Consider the following 18,243-nt stretch of genomic DNA (forward strand, 5'->3'; position numbering starts at 1 on the left):
GGTCCACAGTCATCCCAAATATAATGAGGTATATGCAATTCAACTCTTTCTCCCTGTGGATGTCAGAAACAGCCTATGGGAGCACAAAAGATAATCCTTGATGAGTATGAACCTGAATGTGATTGAATATAAAATTCTGGATTATTGATTGGAATATGTATGTTAAAGCCATCATTTGCTGAGAGTAGCTGATTCTTGTGTTGGTTTCAAGGGGCTTTCAGGCTGTATTGTGTGGTGCTCACTGAAAAAGCCCAAATTTACATCATTCTTGCAACTACAGTATTGTGTGGAAAATAAAAATGTCACCCCTTGAAAGGAAAGACTGAACAATGCATTCCTTAAAAACAAATTATCTCATTAAAGAAGGAAAGGTTTGATGAGAGAAAAAATGTGTACTTGCTTCACGGGATATATTTTAATTTTTGAGGAAAAAGAAACAAAATAAAAAAATGATTTCAATATGTTTTCTGTATTGTACTGATATATCATGTAGACCCTTTCTGCTTTCCTTGTTATTTCTTTCTCTCTCTGAGATAAAATTACAGTTTGAAGCACTAAAATAAAATGGCACAAAAGCAGCCGTTATTAAAACTGGGCTAAAAACGAAAAAAAAAAAAAGAAAGTAATTTCACTTTAAAAAGCTTGTACATGAAGGGTTGAGATGACTTTAGTAAGAACCCATAGGGAATAGGAACTACACCATGAAGGAAACGGATTCCTGTGACACATAAACAAAAGGCAAATGACTAATATATTTACATATAACATGTGGTGTATTCATTGCACACCATGGTGACAGAATTGTTTATTTCATTTATAATTTATACAGAAAAACCTTATTATATGTGTAACTAATTTGCCTGATGATAATATACAGTAGGAGATTAGCTTTCCATTATATTCTGTCATTAAGAACAAAAGATTTTTGTTCATTAGGTAATTTTTTCCTTGGTTCCCATCCCGAAGCACACATCCTACACATGACTATGTTTCTCTTAAATCATTGTGATGCTAAATAGAAAGTAGCAAGGAATTTCTAAAAAAAACTCTACAAAATTCCCTGCACATGAATCTGCTTTAAATAGTCTTCACTTCTAGAATTTCTTATGTTATCAGTAATGACAATATACAAAGAACCTCTTACAGGTGATGTGTATGTACCAAAAAAAGAAATGTCAGAATAAATATAGGTTCCAGAAGAGCTTTGCTCTGAGAAGAAAAAAAAAATTCAAACATTTTGCCACAGCAGCATTAGAATATGTGACTAGACAGTTCATCTCAGACTACAGGGAGCGGGTGGGTGGGTAGGCAGTGATGAGGGAATTATCTTGATGTATTTTCCACTGTGGCACACAAGACAGTGCAATTCTTTGAAAGGAATTGTTAGCACCAAGCCAGTAATTCCCCTCTGTGGTATTACAAAGTGTGTGTATTATAAAAGGTGGGGGAAGTAGTCTGCAAAGTACTATATATGTTTCCAACGCTAAAAGCGTATATGACCTTGAATTAATTCAAATATTCTTATCAAAATACAAATGCTGGGTCAGAAATACATACACATGTACATATTTTGAATTATTTCTTTGTTACCCTTTGGAAAGCAGAAAAACTGCTCTAACAAATTTGTTAGGATGCATAGCTGCTTAACCCTTTGCAAGTCTAATTGGTATTGATAGTAAAATTAGCCCAATGCAGAAAAGGTGAAGTGGAAATCACCGTTGAAGCAGTACACACAACACTGAAACCTTTTATTACCTAAATTAACATGCTGCACAAATATCTCCACAGGGACACCCTGTCAGTCATCATATTCTTGGTTTGTTGACCCCATGAGTACTGACAAACCCAAAAATTCAGGAAGCAGAGGAGAAGATGAATCTCTGCATGCAGACAGGTAATGAACAGTTAATATGTTTTTGGGAGCAGAAGGAGCTATCTTTTCCGGACTGAGCTGCAGTAGAGGATTGTATCCCTGAAGCCAAAATTGCCTCACAGCGTTAACTCACTTAGATTCCAGGACAGGAAAAATTGAAGAAGAAGCACTGAGATTTGATAATTTTCAAAGCAGAGCAAAAAAAAAAAAAAGGCATTAAAGATAGCATAAGATTTGGAAAAGTAAATAAAGAAGTACAAGAAGATACATCAAGTTATGTGACTCTGTTCCGTGAAAGGTCCAAAAACCTTGCTAACTTCTGATTGTTATTGCTTTCTATCTTTTCATTGCCACTACAGTTTAACCAGCTCTATTGGAAATCATATAACATAAGACCTCCTCAAGGAAAAACTGAATGCAGTAAAAAATGTTCTTCAAAACATCTGAGGAAATGGAGCTTTGGCATGAGCCAAAGGATAGAGCTCAATACAGGTCCTAAAGAGTACTATATTATCTATTTATCTGGTTTTAGTATATCAGCTGCCATTGCAACTAAACTTCTAGAACGAGAAGGGATGCATGAAGGAGATTTGGGCTTGATTTTTTCAGAGCTTGATTCTCGGTAAAGCAGCATTTGTACCACTTGCCAGAAGACTGGAACTATTAGCTTAATCACATAAATATGCTAAAGTGACACTATAACTGCTGGTTCTCAACTGGCCTGAACATGCAGTATCTAGAGCATCTAAATAGTCGGGAGCATCTAGAAAGTGAGTTCAAAACTACTTGCAAAACTGTACTTGCACACCCTAAATGGAAACTGAGCATGGGCCCTTGAGACACAGAGCAACAGTGAATATTCAGGAGGACCCTCAGCTGAATTTGGGGAATTATTTTGCTCATGTGCATAGATTACAAATGTTTGGGCATTAAGATCATAGCCTCCTACTGCACTCTGTTGAATAAGGCCCCAGATCTGTCAAGAAGGCTGTACCATTGTGCAGCATACAAAATTTATTAACAATTCCAGGACCCAACGAGGGTAAGTCTCAGCTGGAAGGTGACAGGACTATGCAGGACTTCTGCAGGGCTTTACTCAGTCTAAAAAAGGTCTAAAGATATGCAAAAGGTCATAGAGATTTTTCTTTTACCTGACTGAGATTGAATCTACACAGTATCAGGAAAAGGAGGGCTTGCAGGGTTTTTACAACATCTAACATATAGTTTTGGGTGCTAAGACAGGATCCTAGACATTCTTAGTTAATGGAAAGAACTAGGTTCTTCCAGGAGGTGTTTCAGGTGCCTAATTGTGACTGTATAGGTCATACAAGCCTGAAGACAGCATTCATGCACCATCTGGTATCTTAAAGGGGACCATAAAAATTTGTATAAGAAGCAACATAAAACCATACGCACAGTCACTGAATATATTCTCCATTATCGTCCACTCTATCTAGAGCGAGGAAATCACAAGTTTTGACAAAATCTTATCTGACACTTTCAGGAAACTGGACAATAATTTCAGTGCCACACTGGTAGAGGACTGACCCATCCTTTCTTGCATTTATTTTCAAAATAAAGCATTAGCAGTATTAATGTTTTTTTGTGACTGCAAAGGCCATCTCCCTACTTGTATTTCATTGCCTTAGATACTGGAGAAACCTGCACCAACAAAAAAGCGCTTGATGAGACTGCCATCTAATCTGGGCTACTGTATTTTAGAGAGGGGAGAGATTCAGGCTAGAAACCATTTCAACTAATAAGAGAACTGTCACCAAAATGTAACAAGTATAAATGGAAAAAAAAAAAACAGAAAAGAATGGGAAGAACCATAACAGACTGCTTGAATTAAACCCATATGGGAACAGATCCTTCCCACTTAAATTTCAGGACCTAACTGATATGCCTGAATGAAATGGCCCTAGGCACCTACTACAGTTGTTAGAAAAGAGACAAAGACAAAGACAGAAGGATATACATACCACTTCAGATGGTAATTTGCTGCAACAACCTGAATTGATCTCTGGAGGTTCTTATGTCTATCCACGGATTTGCATGTACCTTGGGCAACTCTGCTAGGCCTAATACTTATGTGGAAAGAAACTAAATCTTGTTGTGATTTAGTACAATAGCTAGGACTGGGGCCTTGAAACAAGAGCATAGTAAACACATTAATAACAATCAAAAATAATTTTTAAATTCCAGCAGACTGATGAATCATTTATTTCCTTCATTATCATTGTAAAGCGCAGCATCAAATAGCAAACTCTTGCACCTCTAGAGAAAGTGATATTTTCAAAAAATGATTCTATATTCAGTGGATTATTTTTACATGATTCAATTTATTTGACTGTCTGGTATACAACAATAATCAGCTACCCTGACGTTCTTAGTTATAATTTTTAAACATAAACTAGAGTAGAAACTTCCTCAGGTGATATATTGTCTTCATCCTACCACATGAGTCTTTCTCTCTCTAGTTGTCTACTACATAGATGCAAAAAATCCTCAGCCTTTTCTGTTTGTTTGTTTTTTATAACACCTGTCTTTGAAGATGCAAATACAGAAGGCAGTAGAAAGATAGCCTTTTGATTAGCTATCTAATGGACAATCAGAGGAAAGAGCCTGCTCTGCCCAAAACCTAACCTTCACACCTTGTGTCTCCTGTTTTCTCCCGAATCTTCTCTAACTCACAGTTTCCCCAATACCATGAAGAATTTCAGTATCTTTATTCAGCTGTCTGTCTGGAGGTCCCAAAAGGGCTTGACTGTCACTATTCAACAGAAATCTCTTCCTTGCAGATCCTTGAAGAGACACTCTAACCAAGGTATGAAAAACTCACACGCTCTGGTCCTGGTAGCAAAAAAAAAAAAAAAAAAAAATAGAGAGCCTTGTGCTATGCACCTGTCACAGTATTGCAGTTGTTTGGAAATTAATTCTACATCTGAGGTATGAAAATTTTACTCATTATGTAGATATTGAGCTATAACTGGCAGTCTCTGAAGAACAAGACACAGGAACCTGAGGAACATTCTCTAGACTTAAGGACATTTGAGTGTAGAAATCTTAATTTTTTCCAAAACTAGTTCGTCCTGAAAACTTCTCAAAAAATCATAAAACTCATTTTTTCCGCTGCTGATTTTTTTTTTTAAATCAGAATCACATTGAGGAAAATATAAATTAAATTGTTGCACTCTTGTTTTGTTTTGAGAAGGGGTTTCTTTTCTTTTGCATTAGTCAATTGGTTTTTTTCTACTTGATTCATCTCTGGGCAAAAATAAGGAGTTTGAGAACTCTGTACCCTACAATTGCTAAACTCTTTCTTTTTCAGTTCTTGAATGAAGTTTCTTTCCTGATTAACACTACAGGAATCAAGATTATAGCTATAACAATACCAACAAGGACGTAGTGGTAAAAGGGTATAAATGGTTAGCCAATTATACAGGCTTCCTGTGCCAAGAAAAAATGAACCAGTGGAGCAGACCAGGAGAGGCAGAAGGTCTAGAGAGAGATCTGTGTCCTGGAAAGGTGAACCATTGTGCACCCCCCTTTACAACACTGAATGGAGGTGACCAGCAGAAACCAGGAGACCATTTATCACATGAAATTCCCTGAAATGCAGCAGATCAGAGTATTCTACTGGAAACAGGCTCTTCTTTCCTTGTTTTCTATGGTTCCCCCATGAAGCAAGTTTGTATGGTTTAAGTTGGAGGACAGTTACATCGGTGCACAACCAGGAAGATTGATCTTGAAGCTAGTTACAGAGAACATAGGCAGATGCAGGCTACCTGTTCACGTGGGAGAATCATGATCACTGGTATTAAAGAGCTGGTTATGTCCCAAATGAATGAAAGGCACTAAATATTTATTTTGGAAGGAACCTCTGGAGAACATCTAGTCCAACCCTCCTGCTCAAGTAGGGTCACCTAAAGCACGTTGCCCAGACCCCGTTCAGATGGCTTTTGAATATCTCTGGAGAAGGAGACTCCACAGCCTCTCTGGGCAACCTGTTCCAGTGCCCTGTCACCCTCACAGCAAAGAAATTTTTCCTCTTGTTCAGATAGAACTGCCTGTGTTTCAATTTCTGCCCATTACCTTTTGTCCTGTCACTGGGCACCACTGGGAAGAGTCTGGCCCCACCCTCTCGACACCCTCCCTTCAGATACTTGTACACATTGATGAGATCCTCTCTCAGTCTTCCCTTCTCCAGGCTGAACAGGCCCAGCTCTTGCAGCCTTTCTTCAGAGGAGAGATGCTCCAGTCCATTGATTATCTTAGTAGCCCTTCACTAAACTTGCTGCAGTAGCTTTACGACTTTCTTTCCTTTCCTTTTCTTCCTTCCTTCATTCCCTCTGTCATCCCTTCTTTTAGTAAATAATCTGTTTAAAATCAATTCTATATTCACTTAGTCTATGTTGGAACTACTTGAAACAGTCTATAAAAACTATTCCTTTTCCTGTCCATCCTTACTGATTTGAAAAAAAGAACGATTTCTTTTTTTAAATGGTTGCATATGTTCTTATTATAATAAGTCTGGAGCAACAAAAAAGTCATACTCACTGAAAATTCCATCCAAAAGAACTAAAATACATAATATTTGGTACACAGAAGGAGCATCCTACACTGCTATGAGACCTGTTTCCCGACCTGCTTTTCTGATATATGATCTCTGTATTTCTATACTCCAAAGATATCCATTGAAAGAGCACTGAGATATTTCTATTCATTTGTCTACTTACTTTTGATGGACAATGAGTTCATTGAAAATTTCCCTCTAGGAAGAACTTAAAGTATTCAAAAAACTAGGTCAAATGTAATAAACGGTTTCAGAAGAGAAATAGGGATAACTAAATATGTTGTTTTGACATGCTTTAATTTGATATTTTGAGATTTGACTAGTTGATCTTTTTGTTCTGAAACTTCTTTTAAAAATTGACCTCCAATTTACGTAGATACATATAATTATAATTATATTTAGGTAGATACATATATATTATACACACACACACACACACACACGCACACACACACACACACACATATATATGTATGTATTTTTTGTCCGGTACTTCTGAATATCCTTAAAAAAAATCCTTTTTGTTTAGGCTGAACAAAATTTTAGGGTTTACCAAGAAATAATTTGTTTTTTTCCCTAACTAAAACTGGAAAATTATATAGCGTCTCAATTCACTGTTCCCTCCCCCTAAAAAAGCCCTTCCATTGCAAATATCAGACCAAAGTATCTTTTTCCACTTAATTTTAGTCCACTTCTATAGCGCAGGACTTGTTGTAGCTTCTTGCCATTTTTCCATAGGTGTTATTTTTATATCCTGGTGTATTTCAATCATTTTTTTTTTGATTTTTGGAGAAATGGTTCATTCTCAGACCCACTACTTCAAAATTTCTGTATTTAATGATAATATGTACTTCTCTGGCATTACAGGCTTTGAATGCTAACTGCAGTCCACAATTTATCTGATATCATGCAAAACAACATTATATCTTTTGTGATTTGATTGCCAGTTTCCTGACACTTAGTGCTCTTTTAAAAAATCTTTCATCCTAGAACCATGTTACCACGTGAGAAAATTAGGTTTCATTTCAAAAGAAAAATATCTTACAAACTTTAGCTCTCGGGCCTATGAAAAAAATCTCAAAAGTCAAAATGCAAATAAACTATCTACCTTTTTCAAACTTTAAAAAAAATCTCAAAACTTCACAATGATCTCACTTTTTTCTCATTCTGTTTATGCCGTTGGTCTAAACAGTATTATCTTGCCATGGATTTATGAGAATTCCATGAGTATACGCTCATGGAAAATTATTATCTATAATTTGTTTCCCCTTCAGGTTTAACTTCTTTTATATCATACTGTTATCCATCTGGCATATAAATAACTAGATAACACAGCAGCTAGGGAAGTTTCCTGAAACAGATGTAGTGTAACTGAGAAAGTGGTAATATGCTATTCTTGGGTCGATGCTCTGCAGTCAGTCTGTCTGGCAAGTTTGGTCCATGGTGGAACTGCACTGGGAGACGCATGAACAGCAAAGGCCATATGTGACCCACAGAGAAGACACACAAGGCAAAGTAATTTAAAGATGTCGTTAATTTCAGTGGATGAACTCCACACTCATCTGCTCTGTAAATACCTAGCTCTGTCATGGCCAGGAAGGACTTCTCTGCTTCACCACTACATCCAAGGAAGTGACGAAGAAAGAGCCATGATAAAGTAAATTTTGGTACTTGGAATGAAGTATCAAGAGGTCAGTCTGAACCCAACTTTGAGCTGTTCCATAGGCTCTGAGATTTTCTGAAAGTCTTATCTTTAGGTCTAAATGGCTTCTTCCTTTGTCGCCCCTTTAATGAAGAGGAATGCTCACAAATACATAAACCCTGACCCTTCTACAAAGCAGCACCAAGGACTGAAAAGGTCAGAAAGTCACATTCAAGTGGCTTATGCACTGGGCATATTCATACTGCAAAAGATGTCAATAACACTAAAATCTCTGTGTCCTTCCTACCATGCTGGAGAAGTGAATGTACTTTGGATGTAAAAACATATATTCTAAGTAAATAACTACAGATGATAGATATTTCAAACCAGAAAATGAGCAAGCAATGGAAACAGCAGCAGTTAAATATTCAGGTTGCATTATATATTGGATTGCATTATATATTGACAAATGGATAAAAGAGGACTGGCTGTCCTGGGGGGATTGGTAATGAGGTATGGAATCTTTCACCTTCAGGTCACCCATGTGACTCTCAACAAGGTCAGGAGCTAACAAAATGTGGCCTGAATTGGTGGTTGCAATCTAGTTTCTTCCTGCCAGATGTTCAGCTAATAAAAATAACTGCAGTGACTGGCACTGCAGTACCGCCTTGTCAGAGAATCCAAATTAGCTTCCTCACTGGCTACTCAAAGGCCATGGAAAAGTGGGCCCTCCGAAAGCCGGGCTGAAGCACATTGTGAGGAGGCTCCCAGAACGGCTGCTCGTACTGTATCTCTTCTGTAGATGAACAAAAGGCTCCAGTTTCTAAAGCTATCAAATCAACAGTAAATTCATTTCCATTGCAGATTTAAAACAACAAGAACAAAACCCATTTTGTGCTAACACAGACTATGAAAAGGAATATGCATTTAATATATCATTCCTCTGGCTCAGGATTTGTTGTTCCTAATAATTTAGAACGTAATAGTAAACCAACACCTAGCGATTCTATTTTCCATGATGTTATCTGAGTAGCTGAGGTTCCTTTCAGTGGACTAATCAGCCCTCCTTATTAGATGCTACTGTATATTCACAATCCTATTGGGATAGATAGATTCTCTATAGTTTGATAATAAAAATATGTGCTAATGGGTCTCATTGCTCTTGATTTCTCACACGAAGAAGGAGAGAGAGTGGGCATTATTTACCCACAGGTAAAGTAAAAACTATAAAGGTAAAAGGCTTTTCCATGCAATATACCGTTCAAATGTAATAATCCCTGAGATGCTTATTTTAGTAAATGAATCAGTCACACTGAGCCAAGGAAGAAAGCCATCTATTACTGTGCTATAAATGTTAAAGACCCTATTTAGAGCCTTTATCTCTAGAAGAAACAAAGCAATTTTTGCTGATATTTGTGTGACATCAATAATGGTACCTCACTAAGTAGTGAACAGACATTACAATTGTAGTTTGGCCAATTCTTTTTCACTGGTCATCAGGGAAATTCATCTAAAGCAACCAAAAAAACATAGATATGTTTGCATCGTATTAATAAGAAGAGAAAGCAAGGTAGGTGCCAATTGGCAGCAGAGTATGTTTTGGTGGTTTGATAAGGATACTAAAGAGTTTATGATGTGACAGATGTTTCACTACACTATTGTGAAATGAATAGATTATGAGAAGTAATTAGATGTACATTGGAATCAATGCTGTTATCATCGAGGCCTTCGGGCGATGCAATAGATGAGAGTCATGGCAGCAGGTGGTCCAATGGCTCGGAGACAGGAAGACACACCGCAGGAGACTGAGTGACAGGTTTCACAGATCCAGGGGGTGAGAGATCTGAGCTATTGCCTGCATTTGTAATCTTTACTCATGTATAAATAATAACAACTACACTATTGACTTCGTACGCTATGTCACAGCCTCTGCTACCCCCTGTACACACACACACACACACATACAAACACACATGCACATGCACATGCACTCTAGAACTGTTTCCTTCAGTCAAATTATTCTTTTATTTTCATGTTAAAATATATGCTTTCATCCCTTTGATGTCAGTGCCAGTCCAGTGTTTTTTGATTAAAACGCTTAAATAAATACGCTTGACAACAGCTTTGAATGCAGTGCAACGCGTTCTGTGTCCAGGGCACAAAAGTCTCTGCACTTTCCACAGGAGCCTTAACAGAAAGTGACATGCAGTAGGTACAATTCCCATAATGCTGCTGTTCTTCAGGTTTTTTCCTAATTTATTTCTTTATTCAGTAAGTCCAAAATTTAAGGAAACATCAGCCTGTCATGCTTAAATTTCCTTTGCAAAGGAATCAGCAAGGTGAGTTATCAAGATAAATAACATAAGAAGCCTGCTGATTCTGGGAATTTTTTGGTCCTGACCCAGCTACCTCACTCATTACCTGTGCCCAGTGCTTTGACCTGGAATTTCTGGGCTTTCCTGTGCCAAGTGAGGTGGAGAATAACAACAGCAGAAACCTAAAGTAAGTGGCCCTAGCACACAGTCTCTGACTCTGTGAGTGGGTTAGAGTAAAAGGAGGTGGCTGTGGGAAGCCCTTTGGTGGTGCAGCTTGTCAGTCCCCGCCTGCAGGTGTTTGCTGTGAAATCTTGTATTTTATTGTTGAGGGGAGTGATGCTAAGATAAAAGGGTGTATCGAAACATTAAATAGTGTATTGCGATATTCTCGGTGTGAACACAAATACCAAGACCTTTCTAAGACATATATGAATATCAACAAGAATAGATAGGACTATACTTGTCCCCCTGAATTTGAGCACATTGTTCTGTACAAATACCTACCACGGACCCAAAGCTATGTAATGTAGAGGGGTGAAAGGGGAGTAAATCCAGTGTTCTGGGAAAGAGAATAGTATTTAGCTGTCAAAGTAAAGTGATGAAGCATAAGAAGGCTTATTAAAGAGGAATGTAGGGCAGAGTTCAAGAAATATGGACAAGATGTGAGTGAGATTTAACTTACAAAATTAACTTCTTAGTTAACCCATATCATTTCTCATCTGTGTACCAGTCTTTTGGCCCGCCAGTCAACTCAGGCATTTATTCCTTCCAAAAAGCAAGCATACATACATATGTACATATATGCATACATATATAAGGCATGACAACAATCATCTTGGCCTACTACTGAAATCTATGGAAACTTGACTTACCTTGGAAAAAAGCACTGTAAGAATAGCTAATCAGCTGTCCTTGCAGTGATATTTATATTTAGATGGATTGGTCTGGGTAAAACATAGAGGCTGGGGCATTGCGAAAAATGCAAGAAGATCCCCTGAGATAAGAAGCATATGTTTTCCCTGTGTGAAACAGTATACAAACAATTATCCACTTATCAGTGCAGATCTCCTACTACTCATATCTTTCAGCATCATAAAGAACTATGCTAAACCATCACCACACAACCTGAAGAAGCTTTCAGACCTGTTGAGCCAGCTTCCAGTGAAGTGACACCATACTGGGACTAACTGCATCAAGATCAAGGCGGAAATCAAATAGAGCTTGTCCAGAGTGATGTCACTGAAAACCCAAATTTCCTTCTGAAAATCTTGGTCATTGCATGCACATTTACCTGCCAGACTAAGTTACTAATTTAAATTATGAGGCCTCAGGAGAACCATGCATTGGGGTAGCCAATCTGTTTTAAAAGAGGTGAGGAAACCTATTGCTTGGTTGATTGAATCTGACTGAGGTTCAATTTTCTGAACTGACAACCTCCTTTTTAATTCTTTTGTTCCTCTTGTCTCCAAATTATCTATACCCTCGGGTACTCTAAAAAAAATGAGATCTTACCCAGTAATATTCATGCCTTTGTTGGACTGATTTCAATCCTGAGAGAGGTTGGAGCAATACCACTGACATCGATGGTGTCCTTATTTGCTGTATTAGGACTGAACAGGTCCCACTGATTCCAGACTATCATGTAAATTCTTGAACCTTTTAGGAGTTTGCTCAGAAAGATCTTGGTAACTGTGACCAAACTTACTCTTGGTGAAATAAATTGCAAATATCAAACATATTAAAAATAAATGTGTCTTTTTAAAATTATACGGCAATATACAGTATATAATAGATTGTCCTGCAAGGAAGACACTTTATTCTTTTAATTATGAATTCCAAGATTCTTCTTATTAGTTTTAGTACTATGAAACAGTCAGACTGGGAGGGAGGTATATATTTCCATTTTTGAGACATTCAAGAGTCTTGGGTACTACCAGACATCCAGCTTCTACCAGACATCCCGTCAAGACCACCTAGAGGTATGTCCTACTAATCAGTTTTCATGGGTCAAAGCAATGCCGTTAGAGGAGGAAACTACTGAGCGCAGCTCTCTCACTTTCCAGACATGAACCAAATCACTGTGGGGCTTTGTCTTAACAGTACTGACATTTCAGAGTTTTTGAAAGGAACTTTCTCAGATTCACATCTGGGAGTCTCTAGAGTCAATACAGAACTAAGGAGGACTGTGAAGTCTAACAGTATCTCCCCAGCTTCTTTCCCTGCTCCCTTACCCTCACATTTCATAGCAAGATGTGCCCCAATGATTGCCCTGTATGGCACACACATATTGGTCTTTCAGAGATATCCTTCATCTCAACAGACCTGCGACTTTCTCCTAATCTCCCTTGTTCAACTGGCTTGTCTCAGTTCACCCTTGCTCATCTATCTCTGCTACTAGACTTTAGAGTTCACTCCCTGGATCATACTTACACCTGATCACATCCATACACATCTAGCACAAATAGTCAAAAAATCAATAGACAGATAGAAAAAGCATCAGATGAGATTTGGCCAGTGTAACAGCAGAGCGTGCCTCAGTAATAGAAACAATTGAATTGTACAAAAGTAAACCTCATCTTCATACTATCCGGCCTTCCAAGTATCTGTCTCTCTTAAGCTTTGTCCCTAGCTAAACGTTAAAATCTTTTCATAAAAGCTGTGTGCTCGAAAGTGCTCACATACACATACGCAGATTAGGACCTGTATGGATAATAATGCAGGTACACTTCATAGCAGGATAATTACATAGCTATGGTTTGAGGAAACGACTTGAAAATTATTTTTGGTAGGAGCTGTGCTTCCCTAAATTTTTGCATACTACTTAGCCAAAACGGCTCTTGGAAATACATTGCAGGGATAATATGGATCATAAATAATAACAACATTGTGACAGTAGGTCTCTTATGGTTAAGGTTCAAAGGCTCTTCTACTCTAAAACTGATGTTGAATCTTTTATCTTTCATTGAACTTCCTGACAAAGCTCCTGCCTAGAGGAAAAAATCAGTTGGGGGAGACTTTGAGGTTAATTGCACAAGGCTTTTTTAAGTTACTGTGCAATAATAATTAATAAATACTTAGATCTTGGAGCAGATTTTGCTGCAGTTCTGGCTTTCTACCATATGTGAGTCTTTTTTGTCCTATCACAATTCCTTTGTTTTCAAAAGAGTTGTCCTATATACTCACTCTTTTTCAAGAACTACTTCATAGGCTCTTTTTACCACAATATCAACATTTTTATTTCCGCGAAGTCATGGCTTATAAATGCCAGGGAAGGTGTTCTATATACTGTATGTCTGTAGTGCTTGTGTTCAAAAGAATGTATTTTATTTAAAAATACATTCTTTTTCCATTGCATGTTTGTCTCTATACATGCAAACACATGCATGGACAATCATATTCTATTATGAATGTTTGCATAGGCAGAGCCAAGCATAAACAAATGGCTTTAATTTTTCCCATCTTTTACCCATCACCAGTCTAATGGCTAAATCTATTTTCATGGTAGTGTTGAGAGAGTAGAACTTAGTATTCAGAACACACTGCAAGAGACTGACACTGACAATGCAGGGGTAGTAACACCATGATGCTAGTGCTGAACATAGCCATCAGTGCGTAACTGTGATCACTGATATTTCCTTGGATGAATTTTCATGTGCAGCTTCACTTCCCTTTCTCTCATTCAAATAACATAAGTGATGAGGAAAGAAATGTGTTTCCATAAAAGCCTTAAAACTCAACATAAAAATCAGATAAGGCTGTGCGAAGAAGGATAGTTTTCCAATGTATAAGATGCAGTAAGTGCCAAAAGAGTACATTCAGAGTGTCTGATGCAAATAGAAGCTGATTACTTGCACATCTCTATGACATGCATGTATTTTTTCCAGGGATAAATAACATCTTATCATCTAAACAACTCTCATAAATAGCATCCATAGGAGATATTTAAACTGTGTTGTTTTAATCTGCTCTGAACTGAGGCTGCCAAAAAGCAACTTCCTAGTTTGATAGAGAGTACTCATGCAACAGCCTGGAAATGCCTTCTACATTCAGACTCCAGCAAATCTGTTTTTCTTGTTGCATAACTAATGTGTTGCACTCTTCTGTAAATTTGAGCGAGTAAAAAGTTAAACTAGCTCTTCATATTTTGTTTTAACTTGTTTAGTTTTCAGTCTGATGGCTGAGAGGTAGCAGAAAGACAGTGATGGCACTAAAAGACTTCTTATGGCCAGTACAATTTCAATCTCTAAGGCATGTATGCCCAAAATAGTTATTATGTTACCATGACAAGTATCATACCTGACTCACTCCAACTAGGAGCTTGCCCAGAGGAAGTAGACTGTACAGCCAGAAAGATATTTTAAGAGATTTATGAAATCAGCAAATAAATGCTAAGTCGTCTTAAGCTAACGCTTAAGGTTGACATTCCTTAATTTCCTGAAACAGCAAGAACGTCATTGGTACGTTTGGCTTATTTATATCTTTTTGACTGTAGAATTCTTGGATTTTGGTTTTTTGGGCTTTTTGTTTGTTTTTCGTTTTGGGTGGACTGTAAATAAAGAGCTGCTTCTTCTTATGTGATGCAAGAAGCAATGACATGCAATATGCTGCCCTTCATTTACTGAACTGTTTTTCCTGCAACTGAAAACTGACAATAGCTTGTGAAGAGCTGCTCTGCAAATTTATTAGTGAAAATATTGGACTGCAACTAGCTTAGAGTACTAAATAAGCCATAGGTATTTTAAAGTAATTTGAACTATACTTGACCTAGATGATAAAGCCACAAAACAAGATGCATGAAACAACTAGATACTACTGCAACTACAAAAAAAAAAAAAAAAAGAAAAGAGTCCAACCAATGACAGAACTTGTCACGCTCTCTGTTAATACCTGAGATCAAATAGAAAGAAAACGACTACTCTGATTTTCTGGTTGTGAATTAAGTGAAAACATATTTAATACCTATCTGTAGAACTACATGCCAATTAAATTTCATCTCTTAAAGATTGCAATAACTCCTCTGAAGGCAATGAACTCAAAACTGTGTAACCTGAAGTAGATCAGACTTTTGTACCAAGAGTTAATGTCAATATTTAATGCAAGTATATAGGCTGGACAGATGCTGACTTAAAGGCATTTATGATAAGAAACAATGTTTTGGAATGCTCTTATTCTCCACCGGCACTCTGTTCATCAGCACACAATAAAGCTAGACACCTTGTCAGGCTCATTTAAGTAAACATGGCAATTTCTTACTTGCTTTTAATATTGGAACTGCTAATAGATGCTATGTTCAAAAAGTATAAACAAACCACAAGACATGCTAATCAAGGTAAGAGCCATATGTACAAAACAAATGGAGTTTTCTTCACCTTTGGCTTGAGAAAACAAAAAGAAAGGGATTTGAGCAGCATTGTCTTTAATCCAATTTACTTTGGGTTTAATCTCCAAAACAAGGCTGGCCTGCTAATTCCCAATTATAATGGCACATGTAATCAGAGTCCTCATTAACAAAGACTGACTATATTGTCTATTAGGAATGGAAATCTGAAATGCAAATTCAGCAAATCAAAACGTTAAATGAGCTCTACCCAAGATGCTTAGAGCTCCTGCCAGAGCAGCGCATGCTGGCCGACACCTGCCCTGAATTCTCCCTCCAGCTGAATGTTTCATTCTGTTCCAGTCTTTGCCTCCTAATTGACCTGCTTATGATCTCTGCTACAATTAACATATGCTTATTAGTAATGGCTGGTTAAAGATTTCAAACTGCCGCAGTTTACAAAGTCTAATAGAGATGGCACACCACAGGAAAGATGAGACCACTGTTTCCCTCATCAGCAATGTCTTAGCGGTTTGGTTTCATGTGATTCAAATGAGATAATTTTTCACATCATCTGATGTCTGAAAATCCATTCTAATTGAAACTGGAAATCTGCACACAAAGTGGCTTAAGGCTCCTGATGCACTAAATGAAAATCAGTTAGCGAATATGATTTTTCTCCCCTTTAACCACATGCTTAGTAGCCATGGGAAAAGATTAAAAAAAGGAGGGGGGAGATAAAGATGAGGAGATGAAAAAAGCTAGTTTGAATTATAAAAAAAATAAAACTAACTACCTACGGTAGGTTATGTTAAATTTCTTATCCCATTCCTTAGCTATTAATGAAGGTGTTCAGATGGATCTATGAACAGAATGATTGTTTTCTTGATATGTTGCAGCAGCAAAATAATAAGTTTAAGATTACCAGAATACCAGTCACCAATATTTTTGCTCATGCCTCTGATTCAGGAAAACATTCTTACTCAAAAAAACCCACTGCCACCACCACCACCACCACCAAAAACCTGTGCTGGCACTTAAACACAAAGAAGTGTATTTTTACATGATGATCACTGTCAAACTCTCATCAAGGTTAGGGTAATATCACATCGCTTATGTTTCCTCATATGAAAAATAATATAATAAAACCACTGATTTAGCAGGTCAGTCTACTTTCATTACATTTTCCTCTGTCTTCAATGTTTTTCTGTATTACTATCTGCTGCCTGCAGGAGCCAATGGGCAACAAATACATCTCTTCCACCTGGTTTCATTCCAGCCTCATTAGCAGTGCACTAATACAGCAATTACGTATAATTCTCGTCTCCTAGATGCATTATTATTATTTATCTAAGATTTCTTGTGCACTGTAGTTATTTCTTCTAATTTTTTTTCCTTTATTTCACTTTATCACAGTGCATTTTAAGAAGAGGACTGGATATTTCATAGTCTTTCTCGCACATACTTACCTTTGATTATATAAGCCACTTATGCCCCTTTGAAGGCTCATGCTGACAAAGTCCCAGGCAGTTAGGAGAGAGGTAGGAGACTGTTTCAGGCTATGTTTTGCTCCTACAACCCCAATCATTTCTACTCCATTCAGGAAATGGAAGGTAATATTTTTTCTGTGGATTTCAATCATAGTCTCAAACTGATTCAATGATAATTTTGTCTTGATTCCTGAATTACTTTACTTAAAACTAACATTTTACGCTTTGTTAAAACATGTTCTCAACAACATATTCTTAAGGATAGAATGCAGTGGTGTTGGTATAATCCACATATGCTTTGCAAAGGCATAACAAGACATTCACTGGTCACAAAAGGTTACAGCTGAAGTCGGGCAAATACAATAGGAAGAAAAGATTAGGTTCAAGCAAAGGGGAGGAGACCAGAGAGTAAATTCTTGCTCAATTGCACAGTGGACTTGTGGGCTTTGTGAGGGGATCTAAAGGAGATGGAAGCTCAGTATGTAGGAAAAAAAAAGACATTATTGAAGCCATAGGGAAAAGTATATGTTAGAAGGTGAAAGAAAGAAAGAAAGAAAGAAGGAAAGGGAAATCTAAGATGATGTTCTCAGAAGCTTCCTAAGGGTAGTAGCAACAATCCTTGCACTTCTTGATTTATGGATATTTTTTGAAGAGTGATTTCCCCGTTGACTTTCCACCTCCATTCTGAAGTTGTTGAAAAATAGATAGCCTCAGATGTTGTGATGTCATTGAAGTGAATGGAGTTATAGTAACAAAAATTTGGAGGATTCCTTGAGAGAAAAATGGTCCTCTGACTCTGAATTTTATGGCCATTGCAATCAGCTTTGCTGTCTTTTAACAGAGTAAAGCTTCTAGCACTAAATAGAGAAACAGTAGAATCATCTGCAGTGCTCCAACTTCTGCTGCCCTTGCTGCATCTGGATACTAACTTTATAGGATGTAGACTTGATTCTGTTTACATCAGACCTATCTTTTCATTTTCCTTTCTGTTTTCAGAAGACTTAGAGCGGATCTCATCAATGTATACAAA

Source organism: Struthio camelus, chromosome 1 (genome assembly GCF_040807025.1).
Source record: "Struthio camelus isolate bStrCam1 chromosome 1, bStrCam1.hap1, whole genome shotgun sequence".
In the NCBI taxonomy this organism is placed as follows: domain Eukaryota; kingdom Metazoa; phylum Chordata; class Aves; order Struthioniformes; family Struthionidae; genus Struthio; species Struthio camelus.